This window comes from Neofelis nebulosa, chromosome 7 (assembly GCF_028018385.1).
Source record: "Neofelis nebulosa isolate mNeoNeb1 chromosome 7, mNeoNeb1.pri, whole genome shotgun sequence".
Taxonomy (NCBI): domain Eukaryota; kingdom Metazoa; phylum Chordata; class Mammalia; order Carnivora; family Felidae; genus Neofelis; species Neofelis nebulosa.
The window spans coordinates 39,072,354-39,088,324 of NC_080788.1; the positions used below are offsets into that span (position 1 = coordinate 39,072,354).

The window sequence follows — 15,971 nt, forward strand, 5'->3', positions numbered from 1 at the left end:
CCTTGCAGGACAGCTAGGCAGGAATGCCCAGGCGTGCTGGCTGCCCAAACCCCAAATTCTTCCTCCTCCTGCTCGTCTTCACCTCCCCTCCCTTTAAGCAACAGATGTTCTTAGGTAGGGCAGGTCGGCCCAGGGCATGCATGGAGTGCCGGCCTGGGAGTCAGGAGGTACAAAGCTGGTTCATCAGACCTGTCATCAGACCAGTCGCTTTCCTCTCCTGGGCCACAATTACCCCGTTGGTAAAATTGAGACAAGGATTGCTGCCCCACCCAACACATAGGAACTCCCACACTCTTTCAGGCCTCTGAGCCTTTGCAGGTGCTGTTCCCCCTGCGTGGACTCCCCTTTCCCCAGGCTTCCAGTGGCCAACCCCTGCTGTGCTAACTTTTGGGTCCTCAGTTCACCTTGCTCACTCTGTCACCCTTGTGCTCAGTTTGAGCGCGGGGGTGCAGCAACCTCTCGGAGGCCCCCCCCCCCACAAAACTGCCCTGGGCAGAGAGGTTTACTGTAGAGTTATTTACAATAGAATAAGATTAGGTTTTAAATGTCCACAACTAGGAAATGGTAATAACAATAATGACGATGTCTAACACTCACTGAGTGCTTGCCGCGCATAGAACGACAATGAACCCTCACAGGGAACTTACGAAGTAGGCAGGGGGCACTTCACCACTCCTCCACTTTATGGATGAGGACACAAAGGAAGAGGCTTAGTGAAGCTAGGACATGATACATTCATTTCACGGCATATTGTGTGATCATTTAAAATTACGACGATGTGTTGGTTTAATGCCATGAGGAAATATGTATGCTATAATGTTAAGGGGGGGTACATGTATATGTATGTAAAAATACACGTATAGATATGTAGGCAATAGATATATAAAAATAAAATGTGAGTTAAAGAAGAAAGGGGAATGGAAAGACACCAAAGCGTTCACAGTGGTTTCCTCTGGGTCACAGGTTATTTCTGTTTTCTTCTTCATATCTCCCTGTAATTTCCACATTTTCTACAATAAGCAGACGTTCTTTTAAATCATGAAACGAGGGGCGCCCGGGTGGCTCAACGGTGAGCGTCCGACTGTTGATTTCGGCTCAGGTCATGGTCTCCTGGTTGGTGAGATGGAGCCCCGCATGGGGCTCTGCGCTAACAGCGTGAGGAGCCTACGTGGGGTTCTCTCTCTCCCTTCCTCGCTCTCTGCCCCTCCCCCACTCACGCGTGTGCATTCTCTCTTCCTCTCTAAGTAAATAAATAAACATTTAAAAAGTAAAATAAAATAAATCATGAAATGAAACAGGCATCATATATTGTCTGAGAGCACTTTAAATTTTTTTTTTTAAACGTTTTATTTATTTTTGAGACAGAGCATGAGCAGGGGAGGGGCAGAGAGAGAGAGGGAGACACAGAATCGGAAACAGGCTCCAGGCTCTGAGCCGTCAGCCCAGAGCCCGACGCGGGGCTCGAACTCACGGACCGCGAGATCGTGACCTGAGCCGAAGTCGGCCGCTTCACCGACTGAGCCACCCAGGCGCCCCTGAGAGCACTTTAAAGACTAGCACTTCTGACCTGAATTGGATCTGAAGAGAAGGCAAAGGACAAAGAAACTTTGATCCTGGAGGTGCTTTTCCAAGCCCCTCTCTGACTTGGTTTCCCAGGCCGAAGGCAATTTTATCCTCACAAGATTCATTCATTCATTGATTCATTGATTCATTCATTCCCTCACTCTTCACTTCCTCATCCATCTGGGGCTCCGCACGTGGGGAGAGATACAAAGATAATCAGGCTCATTTCTGGGCCTCGCTGAGCTCAGACTGGGAGATGTGAATGGCCTGAGAGGGGCAAGACAGGGGAAGGGTGGTCACTGGGCAGCAGAACAGGGGGCAGGGGGGCAGGAAAGACAGCACAGGGAGGGGTTGGGGTAGGGAGCGTCCAAGATCGGAACCAGGTTCTAGCTTGGGCAGCACGGGATGGTGGGCCCCCCCCCCCCCCCCCCCCCCCCCCCCCCCCCCCGTCAGGGACACTCTAGTCACAGCTGGATCTCCAGCTGGATCTCATTCAGATGAATGAGCCACTGGGCCTGAGATGAATAAATGAATGAATGAATGAATGAACAAAAAAGACGAATGACCAACTGAGGAAATACCTGAGCCTTTATCACAGACAAGGGATTAATGTCTCCAATTTATAAAGAACTTCTGAAAGCGGAAAGGAGAGAGCCGACGACCTCTTAGAAAAACGGGCTAAAAATACTACCCAACAATTCACGGGAACAGAAAGCGCAAATGGCCCTGAACCGTATGAAGGATGATTAACATGCTCACATAAAAGAAATGCAAATTGAAACTACTCCGAGATACCATGTCCCACCTATCAGATTGGCAAAAATCCAGAAGTTTGGCAGCGCGTTCTGTAGGGGAGGCTGCGGGGAAACCACTCCTCTCCCACGCAGCTGGTGGGAGCCTGTCATGGGGGGTAATCCCTCTGCAGGGGCATTTGGCAAAAGCGAGCGACACTGCGTGCATTGAGCCTGTGACTCAGGAATCCCAAGGCTGTAAATCAACTCTGGCAGGTGTCCTGAAAGACGCAAGCAGAAGGCTGTTTACCGCGATTCTATTCCTAACGGCAGAAGACAGGAAGCGAGGAAGATGTCCGTCGGCGGAGGACTGTGGTCATCAGCCCAGTGGAGGAGTCTGGCTGTGAAGAAGCACAAGGGCGATGCAGACAGACACCCGCGGGCGAGATCGCGGGCGAGATGCATCGTGAACGAAGCAAGGTGGATGAAAGTGTGACTGTGTGTTAATGTGTTAACATTCATCTGAGAAAAGGAGGGAGGGATGTGAATATATATGTATAGACACACGTATGATATACGCATGTAGACATCAATGTAAGGAAAAAAAACAATTAAAATATATATATATGACATTCTTAAAAAAAAATTTTTTTTGATGTTTATTTTTGAGAGAGAGAGAGAGACAGAGCATGAGCAGGGGAGGGGCAGAGAGAGAGGGAGACACAGAATCCGAAACAGGCTCCAGGCTCCGAGCTGTCAGCACAGAGCCCGATGCGGGGCTCGAACTCACAAACCGTGAGATCATGATCTGAGCCGAGGTCGGACGCTCAACTGACTGAGCCACCCAGGCGCCCCTAAAAATTATGACATTCTTAAGGCAAAATCGGGGCAACGTGTGCGCTGGCTAGATATTTGATGATATTAAGTATGATGATGTTAGGTGTGATAGGGTATCTCGGCTTTAAAGAAAAAGAATCCTTATCTTTTAGAGACAATGTTGAACATTGTGAATAAAACAGTAAGGCATCTGGAATTTGCTTCAGATATCATTTGGTCAGTGTTGGGCAGAGCCGAGAGCCGCCTCCCCCTCCCCATTGCCTGAGGCGCTGCTCTGAAGGTCCTGATCCCAGCGTGTGGGGGGACATGGCTGGGGGGGGGGGGCGGGGACATAGAACCTTCCCTGGAGAACCTTTAACCTAATCGCACTCCAAAGAGTTCCCTGGTGGTGGAAACCCAGACTCATTCTTGTGGGTCTTAAGCTTGACCACCTCTGTAATGTTCTGGTTGAGCCTCTCTAAAGTCCTCGTTTCTTGAAGATAAAGTCACAAAAAGCAAATGTGTTTAAACTATGGCTAACTATGTGGAGGAAGGAGAGACAAGGTGGGTCCAAACTTGTGAGGGGAAGGCCCAGATGGGGAAATGGACGGAGGTTTGGGGTTACAAAGGGGGAAAACACTTTTCAAGAAAAACTTTCTCAATGACCCAGCAGGGCGATTCAATGGCATTGACCGACTGTAGGGGGCGCTAGAAGAACATAAGCATCCCTGGGTGGCAGCAACAGAGCAACTCAAGCCTCAGGGAAGATTTTGGAAGTTCTGAAAGTCTCCCAAAGACATGTATGGCACTTCATCTGTAAAAGCCAGACGGTGGCCATACCTGCCTCCCGTGGTTATTAGAAAGCGTGATCACATAGATGAAGCAATACAAAGGAGTTACGTGCCAAAAAGAAGCCAGGACAACCAAATATCACGTCTAACGAGACGTGTCTCTGTGCTAAGCCCGCTCTTGCAATGTAGAAGAAAGGGCACTCGGGTTCAGAGAACTCTCATTTCAATTCTGTCTGCACTACCGCAGGGCTGTGTGGCCTTGGGTAGGTCACGAGTATCAGTTTCCACATCTGCAAAATGGGCACAGCACCTCACGCTGTTGCTGAGGATTCAAGGAGAGAAATTTGTTGATGTGTCTGATACCCCCTAAGCACAGGCCTTGGGAGGGCTCGGTGAGAGAAAGAGAACTGGACAGGAAGGTGAGCTGGCCTCTGGGTCCCATGGTGGGGAAGCTGCCAGGAGCTCCAGGCTTTGGGGGGACTCTGAGAGAGCAGACTGACTACAGTCTGGATTATGTTGGCAGAGTTGGGCCTCAACCCCAGGTTGGGGCAGTGCTCAAAAACCATGGGAACCAGTGCTTGGCATTGGCCTGCTCATGCTTCCTACAAACTAGGGGACCCTAGTCAAGTGGTTTTACTTCTCTACACCTCACTTTCCTCTTCCATAAAGTGGGGGATACTATGCCTGTTTCACGGGGTTCAATGTGTGTCTGCAGCTGGGTCAGTAGTTAGCATGTCCCCAGCAGCCTCTCCCCAAGTCCAGCTTCCCCCCCCCCCCCAGTGCCTCCCACCGCAGGGAGACTTCGGGGGTACAGAATCTGAGAGTGGGGAGAAGGTGGAAGCCCTACATAATGAATTAGTTCCTTTCTCCAGGCCAGGGAGGGGAAGGGACCTAACCAAAGTCTCCCAGGAAACTGGAGGCAGAGCCAGGCTGCTTCCTGGAGGGGGTGGCATTCTGGAAAGCAAAGAGCGTCCTTGCACTTATTAGGGATTTGGTGTCTGCATCGTGTCCTTGAACCTCATTCTAGGACTTCCAGTATGGTTCCCTTACCTTCACCTACAGCGCCTGCATTTCCTGAGTTCCCAGGGAGTAGTGTCTTTGAGGACCTGGGGAGCCTTTATGCCAGACACCGGACAGTCCTGTCATCAAGGGAACAAAAAAAGGGGAAGCTTCAGGCTGTGGCAAGGTCTGGGAGAAAGCAGGAGCTTCTAATGGAAAGTCAAGGCCAGTGTCCCAAGACCCCAACCTGAGGAGCATCCTGCTAGGAGAGTGCATAGACCCTCAGAAGACTCATCCCAGGGGAGGAAAAGCTAGAAAGCTTTAGGAGAAATCATCCTAAGATCAGGGAACCGACCGCATAGCAATGGGTCCAATAGGGTCAGGGGCCCTCCTCTCTTAAAAGAGCTGCTTGGGGCGCCTGGGTGGTTCAGTCGAATTAAGCGTCCAACTTCGGCTCAGGTCATGATCTCACAGTTGGTGAGTTCGAGCCCCGCGTTGGGCTCTGTGCTGACAGCTCAGAGCCTGGAGCCTGCTTCGGATTCTGTGTCTCCCTCTCTCTCTGCCCCTCCCCCACTTGTGCTCTGTCTCTCTCTCTCTCTAAAATAAACATTAAAACAAACAAAGAAAGAGCTGCTTGAAGTCTTTGGGTAAATTCCTGGTGGCTGCAGCTTCAAAATACCTTTCAGTGACACTGACATATTGATGGGTGAGATAATATGATATCTGGAATTTGGTTGGAAATAATCCATTTGCCAGGAGGGCTGAAAGGTTTTTCATGAAACAAAATGGGCCATGAGCTAATGATGCTTGAAGAGGGTGATGGGGACATGGGAGTTCCTTGTACTACTCTCTTTACTTTTGTACACTTTTGACGTTTTCCATAACAAAAAGTTCAGATGTCCAGAATCAGCCATTTCTCTCCAACTTGACGCTCACTGCCCTGGTACCCTGGCCTGGCCTGGACGGCTGTGATAACCTCACAGGTCAGCCCGCTTTTTCGCGGTGCCCCTCCAGCCTATTCTCAACACGGCCACCAGAGGGAGCCTGCCACACCGTGAGAGTCCCCAGCTCAAACCCTCCAGTGTGGCCCCATCTCACTCAAAGTACCAGCCCCCAACTGGGCACTCCATCTGCCCCGTGTTACTTCTCAGGCTCTTCTCCAGCCGTGGTGGACTGTCTCCAAGTCTCCCACAGTCTTCTCCATGACCGTTAGGGCCCTATGTGCTGGGAGTGTCGGGGGGGAGGTCTGACTTGACCAGACCTCACCCACCCCTCGCCATACTGAAACTTTATAATATTGCATGGCACATAATTGTACTTAAAACAATTTATTTGTTGTTTATCTGAAACTGAAGCTTAACTTGACGTCCTGTTTTAGATCAGGCAACCCATCCTTAACAGTCAATGAGCTCCTACAGAAGAACTATATCATCATCTCAACATCCCCAATGCCCAGCACACAAAAGGAGGTGACCCTCCTAGCAGTCACTAAAAAACCGCCCTCTGGGCTGATGCAGCCCCTTGGCCAGTTGTGAGGATTTCAGGTCTGCTTTCTTCAGTGGCAAAGTGTCCTTTTGTAGTGCACAACCTGCCCAACCGTTCATGGCAGTCTCACCAGAGGCCAGAGAGGCAGGTGCTTCTGGAACGACAGAGGCTGAACCCGCCCTCCCAGCTTCTCCTCTCCCCAGCAGTGGGCAGGGACTGGGAGGGAGTGACCATGCCAAGGTCTAGACTGGCAGCCCCTCTGGGTGTTTTTGGATTTGGGCCCATCTGGGATGGTCTGAATCCTCACAACACCCCGTGCGGGTGGGTAAAGGGGGCCCATGCCAGGCGCCAGCTGCCCCCATGGCCTGAGGGTGCCCACTTGAACCATTCCAAGTAAACATTTGACCAGCCCGGCCCCGGCCATCATCCCACGCCAACACTTGGCCCTTGTTCCCAGACAGGCCCCTCTGTGTCCCGTCCTTTGTGGCTGACATTTCAGCTGGGCCCTGGAGGGGCTGGGGTGACCCCGTGCCCCATCCGCATTCTGCAGAAAGGCCCTAGGGAGGTGGTCCCTGTGAGGCAGGCACTCGGCGGGGGAGTCCCAGCAGACGAGCCGTCGCCAGGCTGGGCCAGCCACCCCCTTGAACCCCCCACGTGGGCCGCAGGCCTGTGGAGCCCATGGGGCCGCCAGGCCTGTGGAGCCATGGGGCCGCCAGCTGACTCGGCTGCTTTGTTCCAGGCCTGGAGTGGTCTGAGCACAGCTGAGGACTGTGGCTCCTTCTTTGCTGAGAAGCCGCAGATAACGCAGGCGACAGGGCCTGATAAAGCGTCTGTCAGAGGCTTCCTCCCAGACAGGCCCCGCTGTTCCCGCCGGCCCCAAGGGCCCCTGTAGCCCAAGCCTGTCTCCAGAGGTCAGCCCCTCTCTGGGGTCTCAGCCTTCCTGCCAGAGGCTGAGGAACAGGCTGGCAGACCCCTCCCCACTCATATCTTCAGTCTGACTCTCGAAAGTTCCTAAGGCCTCTGGGCCCAAGAACAGAATAAATTAATCCTCTGATTTATTCCCATGAAGAGAATGTCAAGGAATGTGACTCTCTCAATGGAATTCCAGACTGTGGCTCCTGGGGATATAGAGGGGATGGGGCACTGGAATCTCTTCCTAGAGCCCTTCAAATGACATCCTGGGTCATCTCTTTCATGTCACAAAAGTCCACTCTATGACAGGCTGTATGATGGTTGTAGGGGGCACAGGAGTAAAGACATGGCTCGTGACCATAGGAGCTTCCAGAAAGAGGGTACGGGAAGATCCACCCCACGCTGACCTGACGTGGGCCTGCACCCCAGGCCTACAAAGGAGCCTGGCCTGGAGTAGGAGGTGTATAAGGGGGCACCTAGGCAGCCTTGAGGGTATTGGGGTCCTGAGGCGAGACTCGATGTTGAAGGGCAGGAGAGTGGAGAGCCGAGGCGCCCATGAGCAAGGAGTCTCCAGTCCTATGGAGGCCCTGCCCTGGGGAGGATCAGGTGATGGGGTTCACAGTACCCGGCACAGTACCCGGCAGATGGGGTTCACAGTACCCACTCCATGCCAAGCTGATAACAAAAGTACTTCCCCATTAATAATACAGAGTCCTTCCTCTTCAGAGCAGGAGGCCACACAGGAGGCCACTCCTAGCTTTTGCTCAGGAGAAGCCCGGTCCCCATGAGCATGAGAGGGAAGCTTGCCTGGTGGTGCAGGTGGCCCAGGCGTTCAGCCTCCCGTCCTTGTCTCTGCTTGCCTGGCTCGGCTGCAGACTTCCTGTGTGGCTTTGGAGAAGTCAACTGCCCTCTCTGGGCTTGGTGCAGGGTGGAAGGGTGGAAGTGGGGTAGCCGTCCCCAGCCAGTTGATCCTGGGGGCACTTGGATGTGGGCGAATGGGATATAGGGGGCTGGGGCCCTGCCGCTACCTTGCAGGGTGGCCCTGGGGTCCTCATGCCCTGCTCTGGGGACTCTTGCTCATCTCAAAGGGAGGGGGTAGCTCTCAATGGTGTGTCACAGGCTCCAGGCCTGGAAAGCTAAGCATTTCTCACTCCGAGTCTCTACCACACACTAAACCTGGGGACCTGACCTGCAGCTAGTTGCCACATTCCATAATGATAAAGACTATCGTTTTCTCGTCGAGAAGCAAAGCAACAGAAAAAAGCAAACGAAAAGGCAAAAAGCAAAAAGAATTGCAATCCCATTCTGTTTCTCAGCTGTCCCCCATAGCATCATCCGGCCCTAAGGGACGTTTGGTCCCTGGTAGGACAGACGAGGCAGGGACCTGGGCACCAGAGGGCATTCCTTGTCCTGCAGAAAGCACTGGGGAAATAGGGAATGTTCCCCGGCGCCTATCCTGAGACAGGCATGACTACATTCTCGCTCTCTTGCTCTTCACCAGCTCTCTAGGCAGTATAGGACTTTTTTTCTTTTTACCTTTTTATTGAAATAGAATATACATATAGCACCATGCACACCGACATCAAATTCTTCATGGAACCCGAGGTCAATGAACTTTTACATACGCCTAAACCTGTGTGACACCAACCAGATCATGATGCAAAACACCTCCACCATGCTAGAAGTTTCCCTGAAGCTCCCTTGCAGTCAGCGTCCCGCACGGGTAACTGCCATCCCAGCCTCTCTCACTGAAGATTGGCTCCGCCTGTTCCTGAACTTACTAACGGAATAGCATGTACTCGTTCTTTGCGCCTGGCTTCTTTCACTCAACGAAATGTCAGATTCGTCCACGTTGTGGCATCTATCGATGGTTTACATTGTTGTTGTGGGATGTGCCAGGGCACAATGATACCATACCTTTTCCAGCCACTCTTCTACGGAGGGACCTTGGGGCTGATTCCATTTGGGGCTATTGTGACCAACCCCTAGGAACTCCTAGCGCCTTTAGGACACGCGCGTTTATTTCCTTTGGCTATGTACCTAGGAGTGTGCCTGCTAGGCACAGAGGGTGGGCATACACTTGTTGTCACAGCTATTTAGACGGTAGGTACATGGAGTCCCATTTTACAGATGGGGAGACGGAGGTTCAGAGAATTTAAGCAGCTGATCCAAGCTCGTGCAATTACCAAGTAGTGAGGACTGGTCTGGAATCCGGAGGTTGTCCTGACTCCAAATTCTTTTTCAGGAGAGGTCAGCGTTCCTGCCAATCTTTCCAGTTCTGCTTTCTAGAACAGGTAAAGGAGGTGCCAGGGTGGAGGGAACCAAATAGAAGGGGAGAGAAAAGGGTGACTCTGATGGGCTACTTTGTAAATGGCTGCTGGGGATGTCCAGGCTGCCGTGGGAGGGCACAGCTCCACCCCGAGGCAGACACAGGATAAGTGGGGCGACTGTGGAGTCACAAAGGCGGCCACAGCCCACCCCCTCTGCTCCCCAGTCTCATTGCCTCCCTCTCCCTCCCCATCGCTCAGCCGCATGGTATTCCTTGCTCTTTCCTGAAAATGCCAAGCATACCCTGCTTCGCGGCCTTTCCACCTCAGCTCCCTCTTTCAGAACCGGACGACCACATGGCACATCCCCCCCTTGGTTGTGGTCTCTGCTCAGTCACGCAACCTAAGAGAGCACCCCCATGGCAGGCTGTCCCCTTTTTTAAACTCTACCTTAACTCCCATCTGACCTAACAGCTTGTGTATATTTGCTTTTTTGGGCCTGCCTTCCATCATAGAATGTGAGCTCTATGAGAGAGCCAGGCCTCACCACCTTGTTTTCTGCTCTACCTTCAATGTGCTGAGCAGTCCTGGCACCCAAAAGGCTCTCTGGAAATACTTAGTGAATGAATGAATGAGAAGCCACTAGTGAAGCAGCTAGTGGCAAAAATCGCAGGCCGAGAGGGTATTGTGGGTGCAGACGCAGAGGCTGACGTGCAAGTTCTGAGGTAAGGCTCCCAACGGGGCATTGGTCAAGAACCCCTGAGCAGGGTGAGGCAGAACCCAGTCTGATCACGGTGGCGTCCAGACACTGCCACGGCCCAACCGTCAAAGCAAGTTCTCACGCGAGCCAGACGGACGAGGGCAACAACAGTGTGCATCTGGGCACCTTCTGGGAGGGCCCTGCAGGATAAGGGGAATTTAGGATCCTTGGGTGAGGAGCAGGTGCCAATGGCCACAGACCTCCTCAAATGCCTTTTTCATTGTGGGGGCTCAGGGATCATCTTTTCTTTTTTAACGTTTTATTATTTATTTTTGAGACAGAGAGAGACAGAGCATGAACGGGGGAGGGGCAGAGAGAGAGGGAGACCCAGAATCAGAAGCAGGCTCCAGGCTCTGACCCGTCAGCCCAGAGCCTGACGCGGGGCTCAAACTCACGGACCGCGAGATCATGACCTGAGCTGAAGTCGGCCGCTTAACCTACTGAGCCACCCAGGCGCCCCACAGGGATCATCTTTAAAACAGGTGGGGATGGGAATGATACGAAGGATCCAGAAAGGTCCCTATCTCCCCCACAACCCTTGTCTAGAAGACATTCTTCATTCCCCACTGCTACCTGCTGGCCTGGAAAGCCTTTGCTGATTCACGTTATGGCTCTGGGCCTCAGTTTCTTCCTTCTATAAGATGGGCGGAAGTTGGCCACGAAGTACAGTGAAGAAACAGCCCTCGATCAGAGGTCGCTGCCATGAATTCTCATATCCCAGGACTGCTGTGTGTTTCTGGCCAAGTTCTGCCCTCTCTGGGCTTCAGATTCCCCATGTGTCAAATGAGGTAGCGTGTCAGAAGTATCTCTGAGGACTGAAATCCTCCCTCAGGTGTGAGTAAAGTGGCTGACACCCTGTCCTTTCCCAAGGAGGAGAAAATTTATCCAGGAAGGCAAGGAGACAGAACCGAGAGAAGAGATAAGAGAACATGAAATAGGAAATTTGCCAATGTTACAGCTTTGCCCTGACTGTGGCTTGCTGGACGTTTCCTCTCTGAGCCTCACTGATTGCCTGGGCTGAGGCTTGGGCCGTCCAGGCAGGTGGATGGGGAGCTGTGTTCCACTGCTTCTCTCTCTATACGCAGGGCTCTGAGATGCAGGTTACCAACATCAGACTGCTAGCTGGGAACCATCGCCCAAAGTCTGTCCAAGCTGCTCACTGTCTTACTACTTGTCTGCCCGTGACACCAAGACGGGGCAAGGGTAAGTCCGCTTTTCACACCAATTCAGAAGGAGACCCATCCAGCCATCCCTGGGGTCTTCTCAGGGATCCCACAGACCATTCTTTTGGCCACACCTTCTGGGTTTATGACATGTAGCACTCGGAAAGATCGAGTGACTCGTGCAAGGTGACTGTTGCTCACATAGCCAGTGAGTAACAGGCCCAGAATTTAAACTCAGGTCTGTCTGACTCCAGAGCTGCCGACTGGTGCAGGAAAGGAGCAGTCTTGTCCTTCAGGAGCCCAGAAGCCTGAGACACTACCTTCTGCTGGCAAGGGGTGGGGGCGAGGAGCCAGGGCCTTTGCACCTGCTGTGTGTTTCATCCAAAGAGGCTTCCCCTAGATAATTAATTGCCTTGCTCACTGCCACACTTCACTCAGGTCTCAGGTCAAAGGGCATTTGACCATGAAGACTTTCTTTCTAGGACCACTGAGCCTAAAATAGAACAACCCCTCCAACTCCCATCGTGCCTCTTCCCTTTACACCATGACACCTATCACCCTCTGAAGCACTATCTTGTCTGCTGTGTCTATTTATTTCTTTGTTTATCTCCCCTAAGAATGTGAGATTTTATCTGTCTTACTTATCACTATAACCCGAAGGCCTAACACGGGGCAGGGCACGTAGTAGCTGTGCCATCAATATTCGCTCGTGGAAGGCATGCGTGATTGGGTGCCTTTTCCCCTAATAAGTGAAAGAAAATGGAGCATCTATTATCTGCAAGGCGTGGGGGAGAGGACTGACCCGCCCACATCTCATTTCTTCCATAGCTGTTGTTAACCCATTTCATGGATGGGGGAACTGGGGCTCCCTCCAGCATCAAAGACCCCCCCCCCGGAAGGGGGAGTGGCAGAATAAGTCCCTCAGGACTGGGGCCTTTGACCCCTTGGCGGTCTGTCTCCAAGCCCAGTGCTCCTTCTAAGAGTTGGGGCAGGGCCCAGAAAAGGGGAGGGATGCCTGCGGCCCCCAGAGCCCTCGCAGGGGGTTGTCCCGAGGTGTGGCCACCAGGCTCTGGCCCGGAGCCTCACAAGCCACACCCCGGCCCGAGCCGCTCCGAATTCCTCCAGCCCCACCCCCGCCCCCGCCTGGCGCCGCCCCCCACCCTTCCCCCCGCCCCCCGCCCCCCGCCCAGCAAGGCTGCCCCGGAGTAATGACAGGAGAACGGGCCGCGGGCCGCTCGTGACCCCCCAGGTTCCCCTAGCCCCCGGCCCGCCCGCCCGGAGCCCCCAGACTCGGGGCGCCCGCAGGCCCCGCGGGTCAGCGGGAACCGGCAATTTCCCGGCCGCCCGCCCCGCCGCCCGCTCTGTACTTAGCCTGATGACGGGTTCCCGCGGCCCTAATGGCGGGGCGGGCGGCGGGTTCAGGGCGGGCGAAGCCGGCCCAGCCGGTCCCGTGCTCGGCTCTCAGGCGGCCGCCGGGCCTGTGTCATCCACCAGGAATTTCTGTTTTCCCCTCCGCGGGGCTGGAAGAAAAAACAATAATTAGGTCACTGGGCAGGCGGCAGAGAGGGTGTGGGACAGGCCAGTGGCGCCCTGTTGGGCAGGGAAAGGGTCTGGAAGGACGATGGGGAAGGAGAGGCCCCCACAGTGGCCCCTGTCCCCTTCCTGCCCTCCCCAGGATGCCAGATGATGGAAGCAGAGGCATTCCTGACCTTTTCCAGCGTTCACTCGCGGGCCCATTCATCGTAGGCATTGACTGGGCACTTCTGTGCACCTAGTTCTGTGTGTGGTAGGAGCTGGCGACTGAGCATTATGAATAAGAAAGAAGGAAGGACTGGGTAGTAAAATCCAATGGGCGGCCTGCACTGATATACAGTGGGAGGCCTGCTGCACAGGGCAGGGGAGTTTTAGGGGACTAAGTTTGGGGGGGGGGGGCATGGGGCTGCAGGTAGTTAGGGATATTTCTTCCGGGAAGTGGCACCTGCACGGAGACCTCATAGAGGAATAAGGATTGGCCAGGCCAAGTGGAGGAGGAAGCAGGAAAGGAATTTGGGAGTGGAAGGAACAGCATGTGCGAAGGCTCAGAGGTAGAACAGTGCACATCACAGGACCGCCTGTACAGTAAAGAAGCATCGCATGAACGGTTCGTTCTGAATGTGACTTCAGTGATTACAGACACATATTTTTGGTCCAGTGAGGCCCCTAGACACGAGGCAGCGACTCTGATGCTGAGCTGAAGATACAGCCACTTTACTGAGAGGTGGTAGGCACTGGGATCTGTACCTTTGGGCAGGTTAAAAAGATTTTCAAGTGTCATTTGGACTTAGCACGTTGCTTGCCTTTCACTCTGACCTTAGGACAGCTCCCTGGACCAGAGTAGGACCAGGGGAGGCCAGAGCAGCTCTGTCCGGCTGCATTGTCCCAAGTATAAGTGATGAGACCAGGGAGGTGGGCAGAATTGGTGCATAGAGGGTCTTATGAGTCATGGTAGCGAATTTAGACGTTATCTCACGGGAAATGGGGAACAATGGTATAAAACAGGGTGGGAGGGGACAGGATCAGATTTCTGAAAACTAATAGCTGATAATAACCACCAGCGATTTAGCTCCCATTATGTGCCAGCACAGGGCTAAGTGTGTCACACATAGCATCTCACTAAGCTTGACGACAATCTTGTGAGAACGTTTCTCAGTCCCATTTTATAGAAGAGGAAACAGCCAGGAAGGTCATTTGCCCCAGGACACCTGCCAGTGAAGGGCAGAACCAACACTGAACCTTGCTAGGCTACGTTCTGGGAGCTCTGGTACGAAAGGCGGAGGCTTTGTCCCTATCCTCAAGGAGCTTGTCACCTGCTGGGGGGCATGTGTGCGTGATCTACTCGAGCCATGTCAGCGCGGAGGTTACTTCTCTCTCCTGTGATGACCCAGGAGTAGACTGTCCGGGACTGGAGCAGTGGTCCTACTCCAGGAGGTTGTCCGGGCACCCAGGCCCCTTCTACCTTGTTGTCTGCCATCGTGTGTCCAAATTGGCCCCCTCACCACACCCACGTTTTGGGGAGGAGCAGGAGGGAGCATGTCCTTTCTCCTTAGGGGCCTCACCTCCGCATCTTCATCTAAACCTGCACCTGCGTCTGTATCCAAATCTGTACCTACATGTAAATCTGTGTCTGTGTGGGTAGATCCACCAGTGACGGGTGGAACCGCCTCTACCGGTGAAGCACAGAAACAGAAAACACGGCGATGAAGACCATCGTTTCACCTCCTATTCACGTCCTGGTGGTAGTTTTCTTTAAAATATTCTTGCACGGGGCGCCTGGGTGGCGCAGTCGGTTAAGCGTCCGACTTCAGCCAGGTCACGATCTCGCGGTCCGTGAGTTCGAGCCCCGCGTCAGGCTCTGGGCTGATGGCTCGGAGCCTGGAGCCTGTTTCCGATTCTGTGTCTCCCTCTCTCTCTGCCCCTCCCCCGTTCATGCTCTGTCTCTCTCTGTCCCAAAAATAAATAAAAAAAAAAAAAAAAAAAAAAAAAAATATTCTTGCACATAACACCCGATGACCTGAACAAAGTAAAATACTTTAAGTATGGTTATCACAAAAGGAAGTTCCTTTTTTTTTTTTTTTTCAAAAACGGTTCCTTATAAATTGGGGTGTGTCATTTATATCTGTGGGTTTCATGGGTCAGCAAATATGGAAGCTGCTTGGCAAATTGTTGCAAAGATGAACGAGACACGACCCTGCCCTTTGTGGTTCTTTCAGCCACACCCCACTCCCTCAAAGGAGAGGGTGCCTAGACAGGCACTTGGGGACTCTGCAAATTGCCCTTGGTCCGAGCTTTGGGGCACCATCAGGAGAGCCATTCGGGAGACAGATGGTCTAGAGCACTGGGTCTCAAAGTGTGATCCTCCCCCGGCACCATCGGCACCACTTGGAACTTGTCAGCCGTGCAGAATCTCAGTCCCCACCCAGGCCCGCAGAATGAGAAACTCTGAGGGTGGGGCCCACGTATCTGTGTTTACATAAGCCCTCCAGAAGATTCTGATACAAGCATACATTTGAGAGGTACTAGCCTAGGGCCCTGTGTACTGCACTGAGAGTCAGAAAACCTTGGTCCTAATCCTGGCCCTGGAAGACTAGGCTCTGTGACTTTAGGCAAATGGAGTTCCCTTCCCGGGCCTCTGAGTCTTTAGGTGTTATTGGTGAGCTTGGTCCTGGGAGCTGGAGGCGAGCCAGATGGTTCTTAAGGTGCCTCCCGGCTCGGACAGTTCATGATGTCCCAGCCCGACTGCTGGGAGTGGGGCCTGGGCCTTGAAGCAGGGAGGGAAGCTTCCTTTGTAGGGAGATTCTCTCGGTCCAAAGCATTCTAGTAACAGGAAGTAGAGTCAGGGCAGTCTCCCTTGAGCGTCCTGGCGTGCGGTGACACCCTAATGGACACCATGCACTCCTGCCCAACCACGGTTCTCTGTAGGCTGAGAAGCGGGACACAGGTTCCCA

General features: G+C 53.2%; 1 long non-coding RNA gene across 1 annotated transcript; it reads left to right on the top strand.

Moving 5' to 3' along the window:
• The first annotated feature begins 7,630 nt into the window (after positions 1-7,630).
• On the top strand, positions 7,631-9,101 carry LOC131516378 (uncharacterized). The gene is made up of 2 exons (XR_009264040.1): positions 7,631-7,757; positions 8,850-9,101. It is a non-coding gene; the product is annotated as an uncharacterized LOC131516378 (long non-coding RNA).
• Positions 9,102-15,971: the final 6,870 nt, after the last annotated feature.